Below are 6,723 nucleotides of genomic sequence, written 5' to 3' on the forward strand. Positions count from 1 at the left end.
GAAGAAAAGTTGAAATTTAGTGACTGATACCTGGCGATGTTTGTTGATTTTCTGCAGCCTTGTTTTACCACAGAAACATTGTCAGAGTGTTTGGAAAGACCTGAATTGGATTTGAATTCACAGAAAAACATCTAAGCTCGGATATAGCTATACAAAAGGCGATCGCCGGTATATTTACCATCTATTGAAAATTCTAACAAAGGGGTGGCCTTGCATGACCCGAGTCAGCGCTTTCTATTGATTTATTCACAGCTTTATTAAAATGTCGTCTGCTAAACCAGTCAAGTTTCGTAAGCCTCTTCAAATTTTAGCGGACGGAACTTTTATGGGGGATCAAGTCAATTTTATGAAATACAGGTTTTTGCATTTCTAAAATCATTATGATGTTTATCTCCATAATAAAACAGCTGAATAGTTCTTTAGATTATAAACTGTGTTCTATAAAGTCGTTGTCTAACCCAGGTTAAGCAGGTATCGACCTCTTATAACTTTATTGTAAGTAAGTAAGGGATGTCAAGTGTAAACGTTAGTTAATGACTGAAGTAGAATTTCATCTGTATGATTTTGTATTCGTCTACAAATGCGAGTCTCAGGTCTGCTTGTTGTCCGTCTAAATTCACTGTTCTGCATGAAGCTGTGCATTAGGTTGCCCAATATAGCCATAGTTACTGATATTGCTTTCACTTCTGTTAGGTATAGAAAACTGTCAAATAGCCTAGCCTATAATAAACCGTTTACAGACCCTTAGTTGTTAATGTCCATTTCTCAGGACCAAGATGTTTCAAATAGTCAGAATAGCTTATTTGCCTGTGGCCAGCACATAATCCAACACAAGTACAGATGGTCTTATGGAGTTTACAGAACCCGAAAAAGTACATATTGCTCGAACAAGAGTATTCAATAGTTAACAACCAAACTTATAATGTCGTAGTGTTTTGAACAAAACAGCATTGAACATCACTGTACAGAAGATTTGCGATAAACAGTCAATCTTTTCTTGAAAGCTCTAACAAAGAGAGTCACTTGCCATGACCCCATTGTAAGACATATATTCTATCGCCGATGGCGTCAAATATTCAGACTAGTGTCATCTGCCAATAGGGCCTTGAAGAAGTGAATTCCTTATTTTGTGTTCGGAACCCCTCTGACTTCACATTCATAAAATTTTCTGAACCAACAATTGATTTTAGTTACGTTAAATGTTTGAAAGGGCAAATTTCTTCACCTGATGCTCAATCTTCGATAAACTTCAACCTGAAATTCCCATTCTAAAATTCCAAACAATTCTGCTAGTAATATAAGAAAATAAATACAAATAACAACCTTAGATTCTGTCCGATCATGCTAAATTATTGTATTGGAATTCTTTGTTTGATTCCTTCGTTTCGTTCGTCTGAGGAGAGGGTAAATATGTAAAACTTATTTAATGAGGCGCTCACTTTGACCCAATTTCCTATTATGTCACAGCCACTCATTCAGACATGCAAACACCAGGTCAAATGTCCGATTATACATAGTGCAATGTAAGTGCACATAGCATTATTACACTAAATGTAACATTAGGTGAATAGGTACCTTAGAAAACATTCCAGCAAAAGTGGAGTGGTAGACTTGCTCCAAGTCTGTGGGCATAGTAGTATCAAAACATACAATAAGTTGAAGGAATAAACATCTGCTGACCGATCGCGACGCGCTAATGGAGTGTATCAAGGGGTGAACGCCTTTGCCCAGAGTAACTGAACTGCTAAGAAAAGCAAGGCGACTGGGGCCAGTCTACTGTTGTGGCAACTTTCAGAGCAACGTGGCAATGGTTACTCTTCAAGAACAATATTTGCATGAACTGATAAAAATTGACAAGGGTGATGAGTTGAAATACAGTGCCGTACCAACGCCATTTCTATCTCAAATTTTACCGTGAATGATTTTTATGGGGAAATATGTTTCTACTCACGTGAATCTTCCTCTCTCTGAATGAGGTACTTAGAGCATGCGCTGAGAATCCCACTTTTGACACAAACAAAAATGTGATCTTTTATTATGCTAAATAGTCTATACATAAGGTTTCCGGTTTTTGTTGCGTGTGATGGCAATAACCTCAAATCAGTTCTCTAATATTTTGACTCAGTTCCTGTTGAATATTTCTTTCCACATCTATGTTAAAAGGACAACATGTCAAAAATAGATGCTACAAGTTTAATGCTATAGGAAAAGCACATTTAAATACAGTGTCCTTCTTTAAATATGATTCACAAAGGAAAATGTCTGAGTATATTCTAATGCACATAGCTCTGTACTCCTCATGACGACGAAAATACTAGCAGTAACAATCGCACATTAATTTGAATATGAGAGATGTCCAATTTAGAAAAAAATACAGGGTTGAAATTTAGACTCTAATCATGGCATTCATTCAATGATATCAAATGACGAATATTTATTCACTGGGCACAGAAAATCAAGGCTATTCCAGTAGAAAATCTCGACGCCTTTGAAACGCTTTGAATGTTTGGGTCACTGGATAAGGCCGACTGACATTGCTAGAGGATGTAGGAGCATGGTTCAAAGTTCACCTTTTGTATACATGGTGTACGCAAGTAACACGCTTTGAATACCGACTTACAAAAGGCCAGTAATGGATACTTCGCATTCAGTGGAGAACTCGGACAAAAGGGTCACATTTAGCATGACGGCGATGTGAAGTGTGACCGCGATGTGCTGTGCGCATTTACTAGTTCACCGATATTATGTCTAGATTGCGACTATATATGAAAGTTTATTGAAAACGAGCCACCGATTTATCAAACTAATGTCATGATATAACTCTCTTCGTCTGTCGCCTTAATGCCTTTTCGCTCATATATTTTTAATGAAGTGAGCAAATGGGATATTATCAAAATAAAGGCACAATGTATGAATTACAACAATTTGGATGAAAGCGTATACCTCAAAGAATCAATATGGTTGAACGAAATCAATCGATATTGATTTGAAGTGCTGTAGCAAATGAACAACTTTGAATGTAGGCTGCCCCTGTACATAAAATAAATTGGCATGCTGCTCAATAACCAAACTTTGCATAGAGAACAGTTTCCTTGCAGCGGGAGTCATCGAATGTTCCGGATTTCAAATTTCTACATCACTATCTGTGAAACAACAAAGAAAAGCTCAGCGGGTTCTAATACAGTTTGTTCAAGTTCTTACCTGTAGAAGACCAAACGCACATGCATGATTGTAGACGATGTTAAAGGGTGTGCAGACAGCTGCGCACGTTTCTCAACTACTAAAAATAACAAGCCATCAGTGATCACGAATAATAGTTTCCCTGGTGTTTCAATCAATTCATTTCGAATTGGGATTTATAAGCACACACCTAAGCACTGGAAAACTATTTCAAAAACACTTGACGTAAATCAACCGAAAGCTCTAACCAACAGGGCCACACTGAATGACCTAATTTTTATATAAAGGTCGACAATGTACCTTTTGTCGTTTGACCGGTTACACTATGTACCCCTAGCCTTTCTATAAACTCTTTTATACTCGTGCATTAGTTCATTGGTGGAGTTCTTTCGTTCCTGTGGTGGCGCACAGAGGTGCATGTCTAATGTGATAACTGAAAGCATGTAGAGACTCGGCCGTCTTCGTTCAGTTTCAAGGAGTAGTCATAGATCTTTGTCGTAAAATAACACAACGGTGCCATTGGTTTTCAGGAATGCAATTACTTTAAAAATATCAGTCAAACACCGACGTTTAAAATGATCTTGTATATTTTAATGTAGTTGGAATTGGCGAAACGTTTGCAAAGTCATTAAACGATTTTCTTTACTTTTAGCCGCACGATGAGTCTTTTTTTCTATAAGTGAATTTCAACTGTTGGAAGATATTCAGCTTGAGTCATAGTGTTTGTAAATAAATTCAACTTTGTCTTTTAAAGGGCCATTATTTGTAACTTTGACCATTTTTACCACGGAAAATTCCATGTTGGAGGCTCATATTTGTTGGGAAATGTTGTTTTACGAAGAAACAAACATGATTAGTGATGTTATAGCCAAATAAAACTGCTAATTTTTGTTCAAACGTGTTGCCCTTCCAAGCTCGTTTGTTGACGTCTGGCATGCTCGGCGTGCTTGGGAGAACGCAGATATGGTGACCCCGCGATCACGCCAGATGTACATTATTGCGGGATCAAATCAAACATCTGGCTACGCAACGTGCTCGGAAGTAGTAAAGAAAGCGTGGACAACTGGGATGAAGTAAGAATTTTACACCCCATTTTATTCATTTATCTACATGAAGCGAAGGAAAAATTAACCATCCATGTAACTAAAGTATAACCCTGACCTATATACGAACTCACGCATGCGCAGCAGTGCATTGTCCTGAACTAAGCAGGGAAATTCCCTTCTGAGTCACACACAACATGTTTTATACATGTACGGGAAATTCCGTGTGAGTCATCACCATCAAACTAGCCTATATAAAGGACCCCGTTGTCAGTCCGGCCGGCCGGTCGCGGAGTCTAGCTGATGTTGAACTCGAGAGTTCCTATCGGTGCGAACTTGTTCACCTGATAGATAAAATTTTAGTAATTTCCTCTGAACTTAAAATATGACGAAAGACCATTACTTCAAACAAAATGAGTCGTTTCAGATGAATGGTACTGATATCTAAAGTGTTCACTCTTTTATCTTTACGTACAAATGTAGTTCCTAAGTCGTTCTCTATTCTATTCCCACCAACAAAACATTCAATACTCATTTCCCCTCCCCGATCTTTATCAATACTTATGATAATATCACAAGTTGTTCTGTTATCTGTTTTCATAGCATAATATCCAACCAAATCGTCAAATTCATCTCCAGTAGCTAACTTTACACATCTAATGAGAACTGTACCATGTTGAAGTATTTTCATATTATCAGTCATCTGTTGATTTACTGTCTGTAAAGTGAAATCAGCTGCCTCATCACCGACACTTTTAAGACCCAGTTTCTTTAAAGTTGTGTCCCAAAATAATCTTACTGGAACTCCGCTAGCTGTATACGAGCAATAATTCTCCCCCTCGTTTATCCACCTTCTTAGTGTATTATCTGCCTTCATTATTGTATTAAGAGGACTAATTTTAAGATGAATTGGTATACCAAGAAGTGCAATGTATGGATTCGTAGGAGTAAGCCAACTACGAAAATCTACAATTTATATTTGTTTACATTGCTATCAAAATAAATCACATTCGGAGTTCCTGGTGGTTCAGCAACACCTCCTGCAATTTCACTATCCCAATATATCTAAGATGTTACGCGGCACATTATAAGGCATGAATTTCTGACTAGCCGAATCCCATGTCAGAGCAAAAGGAGTAGAATCATTCGAAGCCTTTGTGGCGTCAATTACAGTTTCATCAATGTCTTTAAGTTCGGAAAATCTACAGCATGTCGTGGGGTGGCGCCGCGGCATTGGCTAAAACGAAATATTTTTCGCGGTCTTTATAACGAAGGACGTAATCCTTATTATGATTAGCAGCCATTTTAGTATTATTGTTAACTTTAACATCACTCAGATCTTCAAGCTCAAGATTTTGCATACGAATTGTACCTAGACCGAAGCCACTTGGATCAGACATACTCCGTAGGGACCTATATACAGTGAAAATTAAAATAATACCTTGTAATATACAATACACAGTCATGGCTTCAGCTATAGGAATGACAGTTCTCGGTGCTGTATTAAATGCAACGGCATTCACAGGAGGAAATATTATCGGACAAAAGCTTTCTGGGAATGGTGACGCTCTTATTGAAGAGAAAGTCCGACATGATAAAGCATTAGAAAAATTTGAACATGATCGCAACGTCTGGTCAGAAAAAAGATTACTACAGGCTGACTGGGAAAGAGAAAATCAAGCAAAGGACGCACATGCTGCGGCAGAATTAAGAGATACAGATGCAGAAATCCTGGAAGAAGCAGAAGCGGTGCAAAGCAACTCTACGTCAGGCCCTTTCGGAACGGTTCCGAAGGGGCAGTTCAATTCTCAGATTATTATCAACCCAGCCCTGAGCAAAAGAAATATGAGATGATCTATATTGCTGGAGGATTAGTCGTGGGATGGTTTATCTTCCGATAGGGTTCCTTCGGAACGCACCGGTGGGCCCGCTTCGGGACTACTACAGCAATTCAATACAAAAGCTAATTGGCCAGTTATTGAAATCGATCATGTTCCCATCCTGATCTGTTATCCAGATACGCATTGAATTCATGTAATCTCCCCCTTTTCTCAATGGCATAGAAATTGCTCCGTTTTTAAAATCGTAAGTAACCTTTTCACTTATTTCTCTCGTATCCCGGATGGGAAGTATTTGTAAACAGTTCGATACTTTCCCCTGTATGTATCCTCCGGAGGCACCCGAACCAAATGAAACATAATTTCCAGTAACATCGACTACATCTGAATGAACTATATATTTAGTGACTGTTAAGAAATCCACTTTCTTCGGACTCATAGTACTTTTTATAACTGGGTTGTCCTCAGGTTTATCTGAAAAACCAACTACGTTGGCAAAGCTACCTGTAGCATTGAAATAAACTTAACATCTTTAGCCAAAGTTAGAAGAACGTGGTTTGTCGGCAGATGTTTTTCAAAATTAATTTTTTGCTTCAACCCGATTGCTTTGTTTTAACGTATCGATATTGTAGTTACCTGGACGTATTGATTTAGTCTTCTTC

Source organism: Ptychodera flava, assembly GCF_041260155.1.
Source record: "Ptychodera flava strain L36383 chromosome 23 unlocalized genomic scaffold, AS_Pfla_20210202 Scaffold_24__1_contigs__length_23054250_pilon, whole genome shotgun sequence".
Taxonomy (NCBI): Eukaryota; Metazoa; Hemichordata; class Enteropneusta; family Ptychoderidae; genus Ptychodera; species Ptychodera flava.